A 21,507-nucleotide genomic window follows, 5' to 3' on the forward strand; every position below is an offset into this window, starting at 1 on the left:
GCACCTTTGGGGACACAGAAGTCAGCCTGTGAGGACCGGCTGGTGCCAAGGGTGTGCTGGGGGCTGCCCAGGGATTCAGAGATGCTGATCCGCACAGTGGAGGGTGAGGACAGCCCCTCCTCCGTTCTTTGACTTCAGACATGATGCCCCTTGTATTCTTAGGTTTAAAAACAATACCCTTCATAGTTATTGTTTTTTTCTGATTATAAAAACAAAATGTCCTTTGTTAAAAAAAAATCTTGAATCTATAACTATGTGTAGAGAGGAAAGCAAAGGTGACTTGTCATGCCACCACGCACAGATGGCCTTTATTATCATTCTGATCTATATCCACCCTAGTATGTCTTAAAGAATTTTTGTTGTTTCCACAAAACTGGGATCTTCCCGCACATCCTACTCTACACCTGGAGTTTTTTCACTTAGCACTGTATTTTTCATTTACTGTTATTTAAAAAAATATATATATATATATTCTGCCCTCGTGCACCAAGAGGCCCTCGTGGTGTCGTGAGGATGCAGCAGCAGCAAGCCCACAGGGAGCCTGCCCTCAGTGAGTGTCCATCCAGGGTCAGGGAGGGAGTGGGCGTCAAACAAATCACCTCACCAAACACCATGTGATTACAGCTGTGCGGAGAACTACAGTGGAGAAGGACAGAGGACTGGGGCCCCTGACCTAGTCTGGGAATGAGGAAGGCTGCCCTGGGAAAGCAGCACAAGTGTTGTTTAAGCAAAGAACCTGGGGGAAGAGTGGGAGGGAGACAGCTCTGGGGGAGCAGAGAGCAGCACTGGTGACACAGGAGAGGTCGGTGGGGACCAGGTCACTCCGAGCCTTGGCGAAGGATGTTGGTTTAGCCTAAGAGCAGGGGTGAGCCGTCAATGTTTTTTAATCAGGGATATGACTTGATAAGACTTTCAGGTTTAAATGGATTTCTCTTTTGCCAAGAATGGGGACAATGGAGTAGCTGCGAGAAGTTAGGAGGCTGCTGCAATAATCTAGAAGTTCAGTGCCAGTGGTCTGAAACAGAATGATAGTAGGGATCGGAGAAGTGGGTGGCCTCTACCTGTTTTCTTCTATGTTTGAGGCATACATTGGTCCAAATGGTGACTTGTTGGATATGGAAAACAAAGTGGAAAAAGACATCAAGGATGCTCCTGGATTTCTGCCTCTTGCAACTGGGTAGAGGCTCTGGGCTCTGAGACGGGAGCCCTGGGGGAGGGCCAGGACTTCAGTAGGTCACAGGCTCTGGTCCACCATGCCATGCTGGATGCGCCTGTGAGAGAGGAGACCTGGGCTGTTGGCTCCGTAGGATCAGGATGTGACAGGGCCCTGGGCTGGAGAGGATTCGGGAGTCATCGACGCGGGGGCAGCAGCAGAAGCCCTAAAAGGCTGCAATGGTCTGGAGCATGAGGGTAGAGTCTGTGGAGAAGGCCAAAGCCTTTGAGCGCTTCCACAGGAGGGTGGCACATGGGGGCTGGCCTCCCTCCACTCCTCAGGCCCAGCCTGTCCGTAGCCCTTCATGGCCACTTCTCTCCATTCAGCCTCGGGAACCCCAGGCATGCACTGAAGCCAGCTCGTACTGGTTCACAAGAGCTGTTGTTCAGTTTTCAGGAAACTTGGAAGCCGTTACAGGAGCATATATACACCACGGAATTGGCAAATGCTACACATCGGGGCCTGCTCCCCACCTCTCTCTCCTTCCTGGAGAGCTGGTTGTTAGACATTACCAGCACACCACTGTTCATAACCAACCTCCATTTTCATTTCTGGCACTACTTTGTGAGTTATGTCATTAGAATTTGAGAGGGAAAGTTCTCTGTGATCACTTTGATATCTCTTTTTAAAGGCTCTGATTTTGTTTCACATTACCAGCCCCTTCTAAAGAGGGAGTGAACAAGTGACATGTAGAGGCAGTGAACTTCCTGTCTCTGTATTAGTTTTCTACTACTGCTATAATCACCATAGACATAGCCACTGAAATCAACACAGATCTATCATCTCAAGGTCTCTGTAGGTTAGGAGTCCACATGGGCTTGGCTGTGTTCTCTGTGTAGGTTCTTCCAAGGGGAAGGCCAAGGTGTTGGCCTAGCTGGGCTCTTGTCTGAAGGCTTTGGGAAAAAAATCCACTTCTGAGATCCGTCAGTTTGTTGGCAGAATTCCATTCCTTGTGAAAGTGGGATTGAGATCTCTGCTTTCTTGCTGGCTATTAGCCAGGGACCATCCTCTGCTCCTAGAGGTCACATGCATTCCCTCGCTCTTGGCTCCTCCACCTTCAGATCAGCAACAGAACACTGAGTCCTTCTCTTGCTTCGAATCCCTCAGACTCCCCTGTCATCAGCCATAGATGACATTCTGCCTTTAAGGGCTCACATCATTATGTCACCTGAATAGCCTCCCCATCTTCAGATTCGCTGTTCCTTTGTTTCCCAGGACTGCTGCAACCAAGTACTAGGAACTGGGTGGCTTCAAACATTGGAAATGTATTGTCTCACAGTTATGGAGGCTTGATGTCCAAAAAGGAAGTGGTTAGCAGGGTTGTTCTCTCCCCAAAGCCTCCAGGAGGGAATCCTACCTCACCTCTTCCAGCTGCTGGAAGACCCAAGTGATCCTTGGCCTGTGGCAGCAACTCTGACATCTGCCTCCATCCCCACGTGACTGTCTTCCCTCTGTGTCTGTGACCTCCACTCTGTGTGTCCCTGTCCAGATCCCCCACTTATTTTTACTTTTTGAGAATTAAAAAATTTTTTAAATTACAGTTTCCATTCACTATTATTTTGTATTGGTTTCAGGTGTACAGCACAGTGATTAGACAATCATATACTTTACAAAGTATCCCCCTGTATTTCCAGTACCCACCTGACCTCATACACAGTTATCACTGTATTGTTGACTCCATTCCCCACGCTGTAGCCTACATCCCCGTGATGACTGTTCGGTAACTACCGATTTGTACTTCTTAACCCCTCCACCTTTTCCACCCAGTCCCCCAGGCTCCCCTCCCCCGGGCAGCCATCAGTCTGTGCTCCGTGTCTATGAGTCTGTTTCAGTGTTGGTCTGGTGGGAGGTGTGGGAGGGAGGCACACTATCTTTGGGTGCTTTTTGGTCTGAATGGAGACCAAGCGCTGAAGTTTCCGGCTTAGAGTATTCAGACGTGGACAGCGAGGCTGTACTAGCTTAGACTTGCAGCAGTGCTGTGTGTCCGTTTCCTTACCCCTGTGTACTCAGTGTTATTAAACTTCCTTCCCCAATTTGATGAGCAAAATGGGTCCTCCTCTTTTCATCTGCATTTGTCTGAGGCTGAATGTCTTTTAATAGGTTTGTGGCATTTGTATTTCACTCTTTTAAGAATTACCTGTGTGTGACCTTTGCCACTTTTAAAAGTGAATCTTTAATTACAAAAATTAATCTGTTCTACTTCTCAATCCCTTCACTGTTTTTCACCCAGCCCCAAGACACCCCTCTCCCTTGGATACCCTGAGTTTGGTCTCTATATCTATGAGTCTGTTTCTCCAAATTCCCTACTTATAAGGGTACCAGTCATGTCGGATTAGGACCCACCCTAGTGACTTCATCTTAAGTTGACTACATCTGCAAAGACCTTATTTTCTGAGTAAAGTCACATTCACTGGTACGATGGTTTAGAACTTCAATACATCTTTTTGAGGGACACAACTCATTCCATAGCAATGCCGTGTAACATAACAACATAATCTCAGAAGTGGCATCTCATTGTGCTGGCAGGTTCCAGGGATTGGGGCCTGGCCTGTTTGCCTAATTCAGTCTCCAAAGTTGCCCTTTAAGGCATCATTTCATTTCCAACTCACCTACAAATAGATCTCATGCTACCCAGGGCCCTTCCTTGGGTAGCATTGGTCATACCTGTTCCGCCTCCTCCAGCTTCAAGTGTGCTGTCTGCCTGCCACACAGAACCGTGTAATGGGCCACACAACCCTCTTTCCCAAGGGCCAGGCGCAGGAAGTCACTGCCAGAGCCGACTGTGGTGGCTGGTACAAGACACATTAATAAGAAAGAACACTCCCATCCTGTGAACAGGACCAATTTTGTCATCAGCAAAGGAAAGTGTGTTCTTGGTGTTTATTGTTTCTTAAGATTGTAAACCATGGAACAAAGTGCTCTGTGTCTCCCTGTGTGTTTTGATTGGAGGACATTGCTCTCACCCGCCCGCCTGCCCGCGGCCTGCCCACCACCCACTCCCCACCTCTGCGGCTCCCTGGAGGGGCACGTGCACAGGCTGCCGTGCCCACCTGTTTGCTGACTGCCCTGCCTTTTCATCTTCCCAGGAGCTCATTCCCCACTGTGAGTGATGGCCGGAAATCACATGGCACTTAGAGTCTCTCTTTTATCTCCCCTTCCTCTACATGTCAAGCGAATTCACAAGTTAAAGCACACGCTTTTATGAAACAAGCAGGAGTCTTGCTGTGTCTGTGCTGCATAGGAATGTGGAAAGCAGAACGGCTTCCCGCCATGTGTCCAGTTTATTCTCTTCTGGGCAATTTTGTTTGGAGAATTTAATTATGCTAAGTTCTCATAGGATCGTCTGCTCTATCCAGAAAGGTTAGAGAGGAGAATTAGTCATTAGGAAATCCTTTTCGGAGATGCATTTGTTTATTGCATCAGCTTTTATATCCTCAAAGGTGAGTATGTTAATCAGTTTGATTTTTTTTTTTTAACATGGGTATTTTGTAAAAATAGCCTCAGAGTGCATTGCAAGCTTGGGAATATTGACCCCTTCATTATTTTGTGTGTCTGCGTACTGGTCTTTGCACCCCAAGATGACATAACACCCCAGGGTCAGGAGGCTGGGCCTTCCTGCTGCATGTGCTCTGACCTGGGCCCTTTGGGATCAAAGCTTTGCCTGGTGGGTTGTTCTGTGAAGACAGGATGGGGACGGGCTTCTTCCAAGGAGGGAATTGAGCCCACAACCTTGGTCTCGTTAACCCTGTGTTCAGCATCAGAGTCTCACCGTACAATGAGCTGAAGGCCAAGGCTCAGAGAGTGTGCGCCACAGTGTCAACTCTGAGGCTCATTGGTGTACAAAGCAGGGACAAGTCAGCTAACCGTCATGAGCATCATGCCTTTCTCTGCCGAGTGAGGGCTCAGCTTTTCTTGCAGGGACACTGGGAGGCTCACATGAGTTCCTAAAAGTGAAAGTTTGAAGGTAGAGGGAGAGGAGGGAGGTGGGAGGTGGAGAGCCAGACCCATGAGATAAAAGACACTTCGACTTTGCAGCTCCCTCTCCAGTCCAGTGTATAGCAGAACAGATATTTAGTCAATGCACTAAGAGTGTCTGAAGCAGCCTCTCCATCCCTAGCCTTCAGCTGGCCCATGCAAGGCAATGAAAGGAAATAAAAGATAAGACTTGCACAGAATGGGCACTAAATACATATTGACTGATCGAACAAATGTATGTCAAACAAAATACAAGAAGGCAGCATTTAGGCCCTGCCTTTCCAGAATCCCATAATTGAGCTAGAATGTGTGCATGGGAGGTGGGGAGGGGGCCAGGCCACCGCTGCCTCGAGGACTTCAAAGGAATGAGAGGGAGGCGTGGGGCGGTGTGGCCCCAGCTGCGTGTCCGAGGCCCCAGATCCCCAGCACGGGATTAATCAGTGGAGCCCCTGCTCAGTCACAGAAGGAATTTAAAATCATGTAAGGGCATGCTTCACTGAAGCAAATATAAGTTGTCACTGTTATGAATAGCCAATTTTAAGCTGAACTGAAACCCTGGGAGGTTGTCTCATTCCTGGGTTTGAACTCGGGAAGCAGTTGGCAATTGCAATTTGTGCAAACCTTTCCCAGAGCCTCCAGCTCCGGAACCCTGACGGGGGAGTCTGACCTTCGCCTGGATCCACAGCAGAATGACTCTTCCCCTCGGTTACCTGGGGAGCCCTCTCACACCCCAGGCCCTTCCAGGACTCAGTGAGGCATGAAATTCAGAGAAGGCTCTGATCAAATGTTCAGATCCCTCTGAGGCTTCAGCAAAGACTTGGCCTCTGACTGATCTTGTAGTTATTTTCTTAGCTTTAAACCATCCATGTTAGGACTGGGTTAGACAGCGATGTGATGAGAGCCACTTAGCTGATCCCCTGCGGGTGGATTTTAAAACATGGGCATGAGAAGGGCTGGCATTTAGCCTGTCGGCAACCATGTGGCTTAACTAAGTGTTTATGGCTGGTCACTGCTTATGCCACACCACTGCGTGTGCGTGTGTGTGTGTGTGCGTGCGCATTATTTGTTGATGCTGAGAACATGCTGGGCTTTGGGGATTCAAGGAGTTCGTATATTGCCTGTCAAACCTCCCAGGGTGGTGATTGTATAGGCATTTTCTCTAAGCAAGGAAGACACACGTTGACAGGAAAAAAATGGAAATCTCTTCCCTTGGACTCAGCTCTCACAGGCACTGCACTGAGCCCAGTTCTGAGGACATTGGTCAAGCGCACAATTATCCAAGACCTGCCCTTCCCCACTAAGGAGGAGCAGGGCTTAGAGCTTTGGACTCATTTGGATCTGAGTTCCAATTCTGGTTCTGCCACTTAAGCAATTGTGTGACCTTCAGATGGTACCCGTCCTTGAATTTTCTCTCCTACAAGAGGACTATAACAAAACCTACCTCAGAGACAACTGTGGACATCAGAATAATAAACGGAGCCCTGCCTGGATGGCTCAGTGGGTTAGAGTATGGTCCTGATATGCCAAGGCTAAAAGTTTGATCCCCAGTCAGGGCACATACAAGAAGCAACCAGTCAGTGCTAACAGGTTGGTGTCCCGCCCCCCCCCCCCAATAAATTTAAAAAAATTTTTTTAAGATGAAAAAAAGAATAGAACTGGAAATTCCTTAGAACACTGCTTAAATCCTAGTAGCATGCTCAGTAAGTGGTCACTATGGCTATGATAGTATTGTTCTTGTTGTTTGCCTTAGGGGCAGGGGAAGAAACCTCCTCTGGTCTGAGCCCCAGCAGTTCCAAGGCCCATTCCTTCTCCCCACTCATCTGACCTCTGTCCTGGCATTGAGTTGTGGGGATATAGTCCCCTTGACCTAAGGAGAAGGCATGCCACGTCTCTATCAGGTCCAGACCTGCACGTCACCCGTGTGCCTGCAGGGCTGAGCCAACAGCCTCTGACCTGGTACCAGGGGCTGAGTCCACAGTGCACTGGCACCAGATATCTCTGATTGAATGCAATTCAGACCGACATGCATGAACTTCCTGTGTCTGAAGGAGTCTCTGCACCTGCCTGTTCTGCCCACTGAGTTTTCTCCCTTACTCTTTAAATGGAAGGCAGAGTAGAACATGGCTATTAAATTTTATGTTATCTTTTTAAAGTAGGAGATACTCTCAAGAAAGCCAGGGTTTAGAGAAAGATTGAGAGGAAGGAGGTTCACGTGAAAGAATTTATCCACAAGGTACTTCTTCTGTGAAACCCACACTGAGTGGTCTGGCACTGGGCTTGTCTGTGCCTTGCGGGGCCCGCCTTCAGGCATGGCAGCCAACCTACTCACTGGTGGCACCGGGGGTAGCCGGGGAGAGCAGCTTGTACTGCTCCCACAACGTTCTTCAGCACCTCCTTCAGAAAAACAGTTCTGCAGATGGGACTTCCAGAAAATTCCTCAGGTGCCTCCTCCACCAAGGCAACTGCCACCGCAACCCCTCCTTGTTAGCGCCTCCAGAATCACCACTGGGCTTCGTCCCACGCTCTCCCACCTCTTTCTCCGTAAAGGGATGTTTGAAAGTTTTCTGTCCCCGGGACTCACTGTCCACGCTCTGCTGTAGTAAGAATCTGACTTCTCCATAAAGCACCAGAGGCCATTTATAAAAGGACTGGGAATGTGCAAAATGATGAGGCTTAGACCGAAATGGGTGTGCTCATCCCTCAGCGACACCCAGAATGGGCCGCTTTCAGGGTGCGGCTTGCAGCTCTTCCTCGCCAGGACTGATGTTCCACTTTCATTCCGTGCCCCTCGCTGACAGGAACAAGGTGTCATCGCCACAGCTGAGACCCTTGCTCTCTCACTCATGGCCGTGGTGGACAGCCTGCAAACTAGCCACAGAGCTTCTCTGGGAGCTCAGGACCCCCGTCCCCTCGCAGCCTGGCTGGTACCCCCCCAGCTTGCTCATTAGGAGTCCATGCCTCTCGTCTCATGTCAGTGCAGCCCTGCGCCCCAGCCCGTTCCTAAGCAGGGAGCCCCTGTGCTGATCCTTCTCGTAAGTGATTCTGACTGCTTGTTCCCCGGACTGATTTCCATCAGGATGCGATGCGCCAAGGCAGGAACCATCCTGTCCGCTTTGTTTGTTCAACACGGATGTGTTTGGTTTTTCTGCCTCAGAGTGCAGACAGTTGTTTACCGCCTCAACAGTCAAAATATTTAACAGAAGTAACCTGCAGTTTAAAAGGACTGAGAGGAGGGGAAAAAACTCAGTTCGCTTCGCAGGTTGATAAGAGCATTTGCATACGATGCCTTGATGCGGGAGCCCATGGCTCTCTGTGCCTGGGACAGCGTATTCAGGGGACAGTCACACCGGTGGTTTTTTCCTGGGCTCAGGCTGCAGGCCCCCTCCTTTTAACTGCGGTAAAGGAAATGAATGTGCGCACACACCAGACCATGCTCTTCAAAGCGACATCAGGATTTCAGAGTTTTCAGATACACTTTGGCCTCATGAAATTCAGAGTCTGCTGATCAAAATCTGTGCCAGGAATCCCACAAGGTCTCAGGAACGCAGTTGTTGAACATTTTATCTTCAAAAATGACTACCTCTCAGTGCACTCTATGCCGGCAGGGTATCCAAACCTGTCTGCAAATACACTTCCAGCATGCGAGTCTGTGTGTGCTGATGTCCGCTGGGGCGTCAGGAGCGGCGCTGGTGTCTCAGAGGGCCCTGCTGTGCCACGTTGCTCTTGGAAAGCTTTCAAGGAAATTAAATTGCACATTTGCAAAACACAATGTTGCAAGAAAAATATTGCCATGAATGTCACTGTAGGCAGGATAGCCCAGCTCCAAGGCCTCAGTGGCAGATGCAAGACTGTCACATGTGAAATCCTCAGTCATCCCTACTTAGGGAAGTGGAAATACCCTCCATTTCTCCTTCTTTCTGCTGCTCTTGAGATGCTCGTAAACGTGTACCATGGTGTATGTTTGACCTCTTTGTTGTAAGTTTCCTTAACTGTAAAATGGATGCTAGTACCTACCTCATAGGGCTATCATGGAGACCAACGATCTTAGTACGGTTAAAGTGCTTAGAACAGTGGCTGGCACACAGTAGGTCTAATATTCTTATTACCCAAGCTAGAGCTCTGTTCTGTACTATTAGAGTTTTCCTTGTTTTAACTTTCTGGAGTTTGAAGCAGCAGTTGGCTGGGGCTAGTTTTTACCTGAGAAGAATACATCTTTCTGACAGATGAATGATCTGAGTTGACACCAGACCGACCCCTCCGTTATCCCAACTCCAATCATATAAATGTTGCATAAAATATTGCTGGGGGGGGAAATGTGTGTTTATTTGTTTGTTCATTTGTTTTCTGAAGATGTCTGCACCTGAAGGTAAGGGGAATTTCTAGGTGCCCAAAAATGAACAGAGAGCTCTCAAAGGCAGTCATTAGTGAACAAGCCAATGCCGTGGTGCCTGGCAGTCCCAGGGGGGCAGAATGAGGTTCAGATATAAGCCATCAGGGTCGGTAGCAGGGGCTTTAACATCCATGCCAGGATAGCACCTGCGCCATACCAAAAGCCTCTACATACACTAAACCTTGGGGGACTACCCAGGACTAAGAAAATTTTACCTCCTGGACCAGTAATTTGTGATCTGCTGGGTCACATCGGAGTGGACATCTGAACTGATACTACTCTCATGGTGCTAGAATTCTAAACCTGGAAATTAACTTGAAGGTAGTTCCCAGATCAATAAAACCACTGGTGACCTTAGAAGAGCCACCACTAAAGAACATATTCATTTTAAAAGAATACCATCACGCCAGAATGAATGGATGCCCATGGGAAAAGAAAACCTGAGACTAAAATATAAAATTGCATATCATAAAGAAGTAATTTGCCATGAGGAAAAATTAAGAGACTCCCACACTGGAGGGTTAGGTCCTTCAGAATCTTCAGATAATAGAACAATGTAAAAGACTATTTAAAAATTCACATTTGAAATTATTAGAATAGGAAAGAGAGGAGAAGTATAAGGAAAGAGTTATGGAGGAAAATAACAGGTAAACTTGGGAAGGTAGAATTTCTAAAGATTAAAGTTATTAAAATTGATAACTCAATGGATGGGTTAAAAAGTATATTAGACATAGCTGAAAAGAGATTATTAAACTGGAAGATAGATCTGGGGAAATTACCCAGAGAAGAATTCAGAGAGACACAAAAATGGAAAATATAAAGCAGATATTGAGAGAAAATATTAAGCTATTGTTAAGAGATTTTATTAAAATATATTATTAAGATTTTTGAATAGAGAATAAGGAGATCCATAGGAAAGTAGACAGGGAATGGTAGAGAGAGAACATTGGAAGAATAATGGTTAAGAATTTCCCAGAATTAAAGGAAGATAAAAATTCCTTGGCTGAAGAACTGCACCAAGTCCCGGATAGAATAAATACAAATTATATCACAGTGAAATGCAGAATACCAAAAATGAAAGGCAGCCAGAAAGCAAAAAGGTTTGCTGCAAAGGAACAATGACTGATTGCAAACTTTGTATCTGCAACAGTGAGGGTCGGAAAACAATCGAATAATATCTTCCAAATTGTGAGGGAAAATAGTCACTTAGAATTCTATTTGAGAGTGAGGGCAAAGATACTTCCAGACACAGAGTTGAGAGGTTCATTCACAAACCCTCTCTGAAGGAACCACTGAAGGATGCACTTTAGGAAGAAGGCAGTTGAACCCAGAAGATAATGATGGAACACAGAAATCATTCATGAGAAAGGCTAGTAGGCAAATATATGGGTGAATATAAGGAAGCAATGACTATAGAAAAACAGCAATAATACAATGACTGGTTTCAGGGTATTTAAATATGAGATGGGAGGTGAGAATGATTGGCCAGTACTAAAGCATTTTATAATTTTGTGTTATTTGAGGAGAATATAGGCCTTAATAAACTTTAGATTTTAAATCAAAATACATATTAAAACTTTAAGGGTAACATATAGAAGACAGGAATAGAATATAACTTCTAACAGAGGAGTGGAAAGAGGGGTTGGATAAATAACACTGAATCAATTCAACAGAAGGCAAGAAAGTCGAAAAAAGTGAAGCACAGTAAAAGCATAATAATATAGTTTCCTGGTGCTGCTCTGTGAGACCTGAGCAAAACTCTCCTATTGTAGTCCTTCCTTCTTTTTTGCTTTATGGTACTGTGTAGATTTAAAAACAAAACAAAAACACAAATGAGACAAAAAACAAAAAAAGGATGGGAGGAGACTTGTATAAAAATAGAATGTGAATACACCTAAGCCAGCGTAGTGAAATAAAACTATAAGAGAGAAACAAATTTGACAAAGAAGAAGAGACCTGGAATTGGATGACGGCTGCTGGCAGTCAAGGTTAGCACAGAAACGGGCATTCCCGGCAGAAGGGATGAGCTCGAGGAGCTGGTGTCTCTGGTTGCCGCGGGCAGGCTGGAGACTTGCTGTCAGGGCAGAGGTCAGCCTTGGACCTGGCCTATGTGCATGAGCATCTGTTCACATGTCAGTGATGGGTGGCTGCTTGTCCTTTGTCAGCCTTCAGGGAGGGCTCAGGGCCATGCTGGCCACGTCAAGGAGTCCCCTTAGACAACACAGAGCTGAGGAGACAGTGGTTGTTTAGGGGTGACATAGTCTATATTCATTCACAGCACACATGTGTGCTGTGTGTGCTCTAAGGGGCGGGTTTTCTCCCAGAGCCAACACTGCTCCCTGAGCTGATGATGTCACCTGGGAACACTTCAAGGCTCAACCTGAGGGTCTCCTGAGATGATGGTGCCTTCTGGGTGGGACCCCAAAGACACCCAAGGGTTCCTCACTTGAGCAACAGAGATCCTCTGTCCATGCGGCCTGCGGTAGTCACAGTGAAAGTCCCTTGCACAGACAGCCCAATGCCATGCTGATCAGGTCCCCCCCACCCCTCACTCTCGGCCCTTCCTGACATTCAGTGCAGTGAGAGTTTCTGAACAGGAACCAGGTTTCCATGGCGGACAAGGCTGGGTGGATGTTCCCCAGAAGCAGCTAAAGTTGGTTCCCCTGAGGGGCCTGCCCCTTCATTTCAAAGGCTTAGAGTTTGGTATTACTTTTGAGTCTGGGATGCTGCTGGACTTGGTCAGTGGCTCCCTGTGGGAGGACAGGGTCCTGAGAAAGGAGGAAGTCAGGTTTCCAGTGGCACGAGCTGTGCTTAACAAACACCTGTGACATGGCCACTCCCAGGGCCCCAGCCCTCGGCCCGGGGAGGGCTTGGCGAGGTGGCCTTTTGGGCAGCTCCTACAGCAGAAGCCTTGGGGTTCCCGTGCTCTGTGAATCTCTGACAGGCAGCCCTCAGAAGGGAGACCAGATACCAGAGGAGCAGGGTTAGGGGTCCAGAAGCAGTGGGAGGGGAGAGGTGCCTCACTTGGAAATGGGGAGCATCCTGGCCTATGAGGTTAGGGTGCAGGAGGTTCTCTGAAGCCCACCATGGACATTCTCAGCCTAGCACTCACCCCCACTCCCCTAAGGAAGTGCTTGCCTCAATGTTTTCATTGGCCTCAAGAATGCAATTGGCAATGGTTTTGGAGTTTTTCTTCCAAATCTACATTTTTAGATGTCTCTCACCCAGCGATAAACACATGGTCTCCACCCTACACATGGGAGGAAATGCTCCATCGTTAATCTGTACTGGTTTCTTGCCAAAAAGACAGCATCACTCATTAACACAAGATAATTGTATCTGCAAAATCAAAATGAGAAAACACCAGTTAAAAATTATATATATACCCTATCTATATGGCAGTTGATTTTCTAGTTTAGCTTCCAGTCCTTTAAAACACAGTTGTACGGGAGGAGGTCTGATTTCTAGTCCCTTAACTGTCTGTGTGAGGCACAAACCTCCGCCTTGGAACAGCCCATTTTCTATGTCAATTATAGCGCTGACCCACTGCTCTCAGGCCTCATGCTCTGCACTGGGTCCCAGTGGTGGGGAGTCTGAGGCCCATAGCAGCAGGGTTGGAGGCTGACCCAGGTGTCCCGGGATGCTCCAGAGAGCAGAGGTGGTCCGAGGTGCTAGCCTGTGCTGAGGCTCTGTGGTGGGCTCAGCTGAGAGCCATGGGAGTTGGCGAGGGATGGTGAGTGGGGGTCCTGCCGCAGGTTGTAGCACCCAGAGAAGGGGAGGCAGCCTCCTCCTATGGCTGACCCTCCTTCTTGAGTGAGGACTTGGCATCTACTGGGCACGGTGCTAAAATGTTTACATCACCAGCTTGGGACATGCTCTCCATGACCCGCTAAGGTAGGAATTTCATAGTGAAGACCTGAGGCTCAGAGGCAGCCGCTCACCTAAGGTCACAGAGATATTTCAGGGTAGCTCCTGCTCTGCCCTCTGTAAGGAAAGAGGGTGACAGCTCAGGCTACAGGAGGAAGAGAAGACCGGACAGGTGACAGTTGTGTTGCAGGCATCTCCCGTGATGGGTGTGATTGTCCTGCGCTCACCGCCCTGGGAGTGCAGGGTGCAGACAGATGCAAAGGCGTGGCATGGGCAGTGAGACCCTGAGCTCCATGCCGGGCCTCCCCTGCTCACGTCCTCTGGGGCTCACGGGGTGCTTTTACAAGGCATCACACGTGCTCGGTGTTTGCCTGCTCTGTGCAGCCTCTGCTGGCTCTTCCGTGTGGTCCGCCGGTGTGTTGGGTTCCAGGGTCAGACCCACTTCCCCGGACGCAGCCACTGTCAGCAGTGTAAATGACTGCAATCCTGAGAAAGCACAGCTCTGTCCTGAGTCCCAAGTCCTCCTCGTACTGGCTATGTAACCCTGAGCAAGTTATCCTGCCTGAGCCTCCATTTCCTCATCTGTCAAATGCAGGTAACATTACTTTGCATGAAATTGTGAGCTTCCATATGGACGTAGAGCTGAAGACAGTGTGGTCCGAAACTCCTTCCCCTGTTCCCTGCCTGGCCAGCCCCCGTTCTGAGGCTCCCGGCCCTGAGAGGGCTGTCCTTGTCCCTATCCCTGTCCTGGCTGTGGCCTCAGCCCCTCCCTGGGGACCAGTGAGTTCCTGTCCACTGTGAGGCTCACCCCGTCATTTCTGCTTTCTTAGTGCAAGCCAGTGAGAGAACCTCCTGTGCTGGGTTATTGGCTTTGCGTAGGGAAACGTTCTTCTTCAGCTTATCTCCTCAAAAGCAGTTTTAGCCATGGTTGGTGAGTGAGCTTGTCTTAAAGAGGCCCAAGGCCAGAACAGGGGAGGGGATGCCTGCTGGAGTGTAGTCCCCTCCTCTTGCTGCATGGAAAAGTCGCCTCTCTCTCCTTCTCACTCCCCCCCCCCCACCCCTTGGTCTCTCCTTCCATCTCTCAGTCTTTCTTTGTGCTTCTCACTCAAGGTCTGTCTTCTCTGCCCCCTTGGGGTCTCTTCTCTCCCTGCACCTCCCCTCTGTCTCTCCTCTCTTCAGGCCTCTCTATGCTGTCATGGTCCCTCTCTTGCTGTCTTGGTCAGTCTTCCTCTCTCTCTCTCTCTCTCTCTCTCTCTCTCTCTCTCTCTCTCTCTCGTCTCTCTCCTACCCTCCTGCCCCTCACTCCCTTTTCCCTCTCTGTCTCTGTCTTTATGTCTCAGCCCCCTTCAAGCACTTGTGCATGCCCCCGTGTGCACACACACACACACACACACACACACACTACCCCTTGCTCACTCTCTCTCATCCATGAGCCTGTATCCTGCTGATGGCTACATGATGATTACGTGTTCATGAGTGTGAACTAATCCTCCTGTGATTGCAAGTACTTCCAGGGGCAAGTACACTCTGCTCTCCTAGGAAATATGTCCATTTGCCGACAGGAAGACAGTCACATAGTCCAGCATTGGAGAAAAGAAGGGTTTGCTGCTTGGAGGAGAGCTCATCTCCTGCACTCCTCTGGAAAACTGGGGTTCAGGGTCAATCTGTGCTCATGTACAGCAGCCCTTGGCCATTTTGCCTCCCTCAGCCACGGTATCTTGATAGCCCGTGTCTGGCTACGTGTTGCCAAGCCCACGAGCATGGTCAGCAAGCCTGAAGCAGAGCGTGTCTGCCCAGCAAACCCACTCAAGACACCAGCTCATTTGCTGCTGCCCTGGCTGCTCCTGTTTGCATATTTATTGCACTGTGATGACTATAAGTCATTTACCTCTTCTAAGGTGGGGGTGAAGGCCCTCTGCAGAGCAGCAAGTCCTGGCCATTTCTAGTTTGAGTTGCTGCAAAACTGAAGTTAAACGTTCCCAAATCCAGCCATTGCAAACACAGTTGGACACCCTCCCAATTAGCCAAAGTGGCGAGATTTGCCTGCACGGGGATCAATGCCTTTACCTGCCCAGAAAGCGCTCCCTCCTGCTTCCTCTATGAGTCTCCAGGCAGATGTTTCTTTAGCATCTGCTCCTGGGAGTTGGCTGTGAGCGTGCACTCTGCCTCCTCGCTTGTTCCAAATAAGCGAAGCTGTGTTCCTACAGTGGGGCTGCTGCAGGGCTCTCTGCGGCCACACAGACCAACCCCTGGTGCTCTAGAATGTCTTATAAATATTTTTTTCTAGGTAGATAAATGGCACTACCCGAGGCAGTCACATTTCATTTTTAAACCAAAATTTGCAGCTACTATCAAGGGTAATATAAATGTATTGAAATCCTTGACAAAGAGAGAAAAACAAAAGAGAAGCCAGGAAAGTTCTTTGGGTGAAGTTCCTCTGCAAATCATCCCTAAACTGAAATTCAGCCTGAATGGCACAGCATCCTTCCCAGAGCGATGAGTATTGTCATAATAACTGCAAGGCGTTCGCATTTAGATGACTCTGTCATATTCATGGTCTCAATTTGTCCTTATGATGACCATGCAAAGCAAGAAGGGGGGGTGGGCATCCCCATTTCACAGAAAGGGATGCTGAGGCCCTCATGCTGGCATCTGTTGGGGCTAGATGTGAAGGGCCCTTGAATGCTGGCACCAGGCTCTTGTCACGAAGAGACAGTAGACAGTGTTGCTGAGCAGAGTGTAGAAAGAGCCACTGCGGGGTGCAGGTAAAGCAGTGGAGGCCTAGGTAGTAAAGGTGATTCTCTTTCTGGCTGGCCCAGGAGGCTAGGGGCTCCCAGGTGAGCTGTGTGAAGCCTTCTACAAAAACAGGTTTTTCTCAGACACTGGATGGTTCTCATAAACTTAGGAGAACAGGGTTCTCCTCGCATATAAGCTAGTGAGAATCTTCTAGTCTTCCTTTCTTGGTCAGTCAAGAACACAGGAATTTTAATTCTATTTCTTTAAAAAGGGGAGGGGTGCCTATTTGTGTAAGCGTCCTCTCTTCCAGTGTAGTCTTCAAAGTTCTATGCAAGGAGGGCTTTGAGTGAAATATCCTTCCCAGAAAGCATTCTTCTTCCTACATTTCAATTTTCTGCAAAAACGGGGCACAGAGCAGGTGATGGTGTTGCTTCCACTGCCGCCTTTCATTCCCTTCAAGGGTCTATGTCTGGGAGATGAAGAAACTGCCCTATGTGCTGTGCAGCAGAGAAGGCGCCATACCCAGGGGACAGAGGACCTGCTTGGACCTCCTACATGGGCAGAGGTTCATCTGGGAGACGGTGGGTGGGAGCAGGTGATAGCAGGGCCCGGCGTGGACACTGAAGGGCAGCCATGTGGCTGGAGCCAGAGCATGGAGAGCGATGGATGCTGGGAATTTGGAGTGGGGATGGGGGGACAAGGGTCCAAAGGGAAAAAGTGGGAGTGGACGTTCTTGCTCGAAGGCCTAGGAGGCTGCAGGAGGCGGTGGCAACTTTGCAGCCAGCACCTCTGGTACAGATAGCTTGGGGCACTCATCTGGGTGAGGTGCTAAGGCGGCGTCCTGTGGGCTGGATGGCAGGGTGGATAGCAGAAAAGGATTTTGTCTTCTGCTGAGGCTGCATCTGCCTCTGCCCAGAGGCTCCCACCTGCCCTGGAGACCCGCTGGCCTCCCACTACTAGGCCCCACATGTGCCTTGCTGAACCACAAAAACTGATAGTGAGCAGCTCTGTGAACAAGTGGCACCAAAAGGGAAAGGCTGGCTGGTGACCAGGCCTTAGCCTACAGACTGAATAATGAGACCAGCCTAGGGCCAAGGTCAGGGGTGGTCTGTGGTCCATGATGAGGATGCCTAGCCCATCCATAGGTGACCTGGATGGCCTTCGAAGGTCTGGCTTTAGAGACAGTCCAGGCATAGCCTCAGGCAGCATATACCAGCCTTTTTGTTAGGACGGGTGCTGAGCAAGGGCTCATTGCGGTGTGCGCATATACAGAGGTGCATGTACATGAGCAAAGGCCTGGCTCCAGCCACACACCCTTTGCTGGGTGCTTGGCTTTCTCTGAAGATGGCTTTGGTCCATGAGAGCCCTCAGGTGGATTATGTGTATTGGGCCAAACGGTCTGCATTCTCAAGGGGCTCAGAGCCCCAGGTGGGCTTGCTCTGAGCCTCCCCCTTTTTGTCAAATTGCAACTGACCCTTGCACTGGCTGAGGGACCCCCAAACCTCTGTCCTTTCAAGGGAGGCCTTGGGACCCCCCACCCTCACACACACCATCTTCCCCTCACCTCCCTGCCTTTATAACTCTGGGCCGTGGTAGGAAAGCCCCATTTCACCTGCTCACTGTCTTGTTAGCTGTGTCTGTAGAGCTGCGTTCCACCCAGACCACAGCCAAGCTGTGAGGCCCTGCTCCCGGTAGCCTGCTGGTTGCCTGGCAGGAAGTGATGTGCACCCATGGGCAAAGCAAGAGGTCAGCCTGGGTTAGCCCCTGTGGTGTTCTTTGGAGGTGGGCCATTTCTGTGGCCTCCTGAGGGCCTGGGACAACCAGGGCTGAGCCCGGACTGGCCCCTGCATGGCGCCCCCTTGCTGGTGATATTTCAAGGAGCCTGGCCATTCTTAACCGACTCCCACGTTGTCCTCAGCTGCGTGGAGGCAGTGCTGCTATGTAGCAGCAAAGCCAGAGCCATGCCAGCCAGAACCCTGGGCTTGAGTCTGTCTCTTGACAGTGCAGTCCGGCTTCCTTGTCCTTTCCAAACAACTCGCGTAGTGTTTTCTTCCCTTCTGCATCCGTTAGCATCGTTTCTAGTGGAAACCGGGACTGTGTACAGGCAGACTGCCTGACTCTGGTCCTGCTCCTCTTTCTCAGATGTCTTCATTTCCACCTGGAGTCAGCTGCCTTCCCTCCCTCAGTCCCTCCGTTATCCCAAGAGCCAGGATTCAGTTCTCTCTGCTCATTCTCATGGCTTGTAGCTGCAGGGGTACCCTCTCAGATGCTATGGACAGGAGTCAAGTTTACAGCTCCCTGTTGTCCCTACGTTAGGCTGCTATCCTAGGATCGGAACTTTCCTCTTGATGGTGGCTCAGTTCTGCATGTAGGGACTGGGTCTGACTTGTCACCCTTACAAACCCAGACAGGGACACAGAGCCTGGCCCATAACAGGCATTCATAAACATCTGTAGAAGGGATGAACAAAGAAGATATTCTTTTGAGCTGAGTGGCTAATGCTTGGAAGCTCATGAGTGGTTGGGATAAGAACACCTACAACCCAAGCCTCAAGCAGGGGTGAAACATCTCTAGGCCAGAGAGACCTGGACCCATGCTCGCTGCTGTGGAGGGACCAGTCATACGCCTGCTCTCAGAATGTCCTCCTCAGACACTTTGGCCCCTGGCCACTGGCTGGCTGATTCATTAAGTTTATGAGGCTGACAGCCACTGTTCCTTCCAGCCCAGACTCTGGGGGCATCCAGGATCACCAGAACTGCATCTGTGTCATGGGTTGGTGTGTCCTCCCCCTCCCCCTGCCTCAGGTGTGACATGCATGACCCTACTGCTCAGTCAGGGACCATTCTCTTCTTGAATATGGAAAGCCTTTGGGGGAGAAATCTCATTTAAAAATCAAGTTTTCTTTCCAGGAAAACAGAAGCATTTCTTCAGGATCATGGAGAAGGTCATTTGAGGAAGAGGCTTAAGGATTTGATGTGAGAGTCTAAGAGAGGCATCGCTGGAGAAAACACAGCAGTAAGACTGTTCAGGCCAGAGGAGATTGGCTTCCAGCTCTCATGCACAAGTGGCCCTGTCACACGCTAACCAAGAGCTGTGGCCACTGATAAGACACGGGCTTAACCTTGACCCAAGCCAGGCATCCCCAGGGCAAGGGGGTGGTTCAGGTTGAATCAGAGAATGCCTCCCAAAGCAAAACCTTGGGGAATTTGAAAGTCATCACTTCTGACAACACTTCAACCCTTGATGTGACAAAATGACCATGCGGGCACTTTGGTGGCACTTAGCTCTTCAGTCTCAATGAGAAACTCAGATAGTGTAATAGTAATAGCAAACACAGGGGTAGGCAAAAGCAGGTTTACAGTTGTTTATATGGAAAATTATGTGATAATCAATAAGTAATAATACAACAATAAACTCTGTGTTTTGCATACTCACAACTGTAACCCTACTCTTGCCCCGCCCTGTATTTATATAGGGCTTACTCTGCACCAGTTCAGAGTGGAGGACAATGAGGTCGATATTATAATAAAATCTCTGCTTTACAGGTGAGGAAACTGAGGCTCACAGAGGGGAGGTAATTTGCCTGAGATCACAGGGCGAGCTTAGACTCGAGCCCAGGCGCTGAGCTCCAGCCTGCGTGTCCCTCTGCTGTGCTTGCTCTGTGCCAGGTGGTGCGGTCAGCAATGTTAGCATCTCGTCGGTCCCGTCCGTCCACAGCAGCTTCCCTCTCCTGCCTCCTGTGTTAAATGCATTCATAAGCATTGTCTACTTTGATCCTCATGGAGAAGGAGGGAAGAGTGTCGCCCTCTTTGTTTAAAATTTTTTTGGGTCTTGTATGTAATTTATTTTGTCTAATAAGATGAAAGGAATATTGGCTGCACCAGCATGCACTTCCCGAAGACTACAGAAAGAACTCAGGGCATTAACATAGCATTGCATTTATTTCAGGCATCTGATTCTGTTTATTTTTTATTTTTTTGAAAACAGGTGTGTTAAATTTAGTAACAAAAGGATCACATCCTCTCCTCACTGTTCACACCCTCCACAAATCCTTAGTGTTGGTTGTACAAAGGCGTCAAAGCAGCCCTTGGGGACCATTATCTCTCAAACGTGGATTAGGATTCAAAGGAGATACAAAACTCAGCACCTCTTTCATTAAAAAAATGAGAGAGAGAAACTTTTAGGTTAAAAGAAAAACACCTAAAACATTCTCACAGCTGCCTCTGGAGCAGATCTTAATCCTTTTGCATAAGACACATGCAGGGGGGCCATTTGAACTAAACCCAGTCCATGACTCATTCCCTCTCTGGCTCCTCTTGTGGTTTTCCTTAGGTCTTTCAGGAAATTCTGAGTGATTCCTGTGTCTGTGACTACGTTGATGACCTGGGGACTTGGAGTGGGATCTGTGCTGTTTGTCTGGAGACCTGCTGTGTTGGCATCTTGGGCAGGTGACAGCCCTCCGGCAACTTCTCATCCTCCTCTCTTCCTCCTTGTCATCCATGTCCTCTTCTAGAGTTGCAGCCCCTACCCCGAGGCTCCCATTGCTCAGCCTCCTCTAGCACATAGCGTTTTTGTAGCCAGAGCAGCGGGATATTACAGATGCTCTTGCTGTGCAGTAGTTCATCAATGAACTCATCTACATGCAGCCGTTCAAGCTCCCCATTTCAGTTCTGGCTTTTAATTTTTCTCTAGTTGCACGGAGACTCCAAGTATTTGCAGCAATCTATTGCAGTGCCTGTCAGCCTCCAGTAAAGTGCTCCCAACAAGCAGATATACTTGAAGTCTTTATTTTTTATAAGCTCAACAGTGGTCTCCTTTTCTCGCTGAATGTGAAGCATCTTCAAGGTCAAACACAGAAAGGGAGTTGGCTTTATGTTGCCACCACTGACACCACCCATAAACCTGAACTCCATGGCTTTATAGACTACAAGTTCAAATCCAAAGCACTGCTCTTTCCAGTGCTTGGACTCATAGATTCTCGTCCAGATAATCTTCTCCACCAGATACTGAGGGTTGGTGTCGTGGGTGTGGTGCCATCTGTCACCGTGCGGTTCGCCATTCTAGAACAACTTCAGTTCTATTTCTGTCAGGTCCTTTAGTGCATCATGTCCAGGTTTTTTAAAAAAAACTATAAGGAAAGGGGAAAGGGGAAGGAGGTCTCCTTTAAATAGTTCAGGTGACCTTGAAATTGGAAGTTCTGCAGTGTAAGGAACTTCCTTCCTCAAGAGGTGTCGTTGATGGAATTCTGATTCTGTTTAACTGGCATGGCTGGTACTTTTCCCTCTGGTGAAATCAATTCTTTAGAAGCCTGTGAGTGAGAGTGGTG

General features: G+C 48.9%; 1 long non-coding RNA gene and 1 pseudogene across 1 annotated transcript in view; one reads left to right on the forward strand and one right to left on the reverse strand.

Moving 5' to 3' along the window:
* Positions 1-21,507, forward strand: part of LOC150000803 (uncharacterized) — a 139,145-nt gene that overhangs the window by 46,675 nt on the left and 70,963 nt on the right. The window lies entirely within an intron of this gene.
* On the reverse strand, positions 16,672-21,240 carry LOC150000804 (pre-mRNA-splicing factor 38A pseudogene; annotated as a pseudogene).

This window comes from Furipterus horrens, unplaced genomic scaffold (genome assembly GCF_987537825.1).
Source record: "Furipterus horrens unplaced genomic scaffold, mFurHor1.1.pri manual_scaffold_10, whole genome shotgun sequence".
Classification (NCBI taxonomy): domain Eukaryota; kingdom Metazoa; phylum Chordata; class Mammalia; order Chiroptera; family Furipteridae; genus Furipterus; species Furipterus horrens.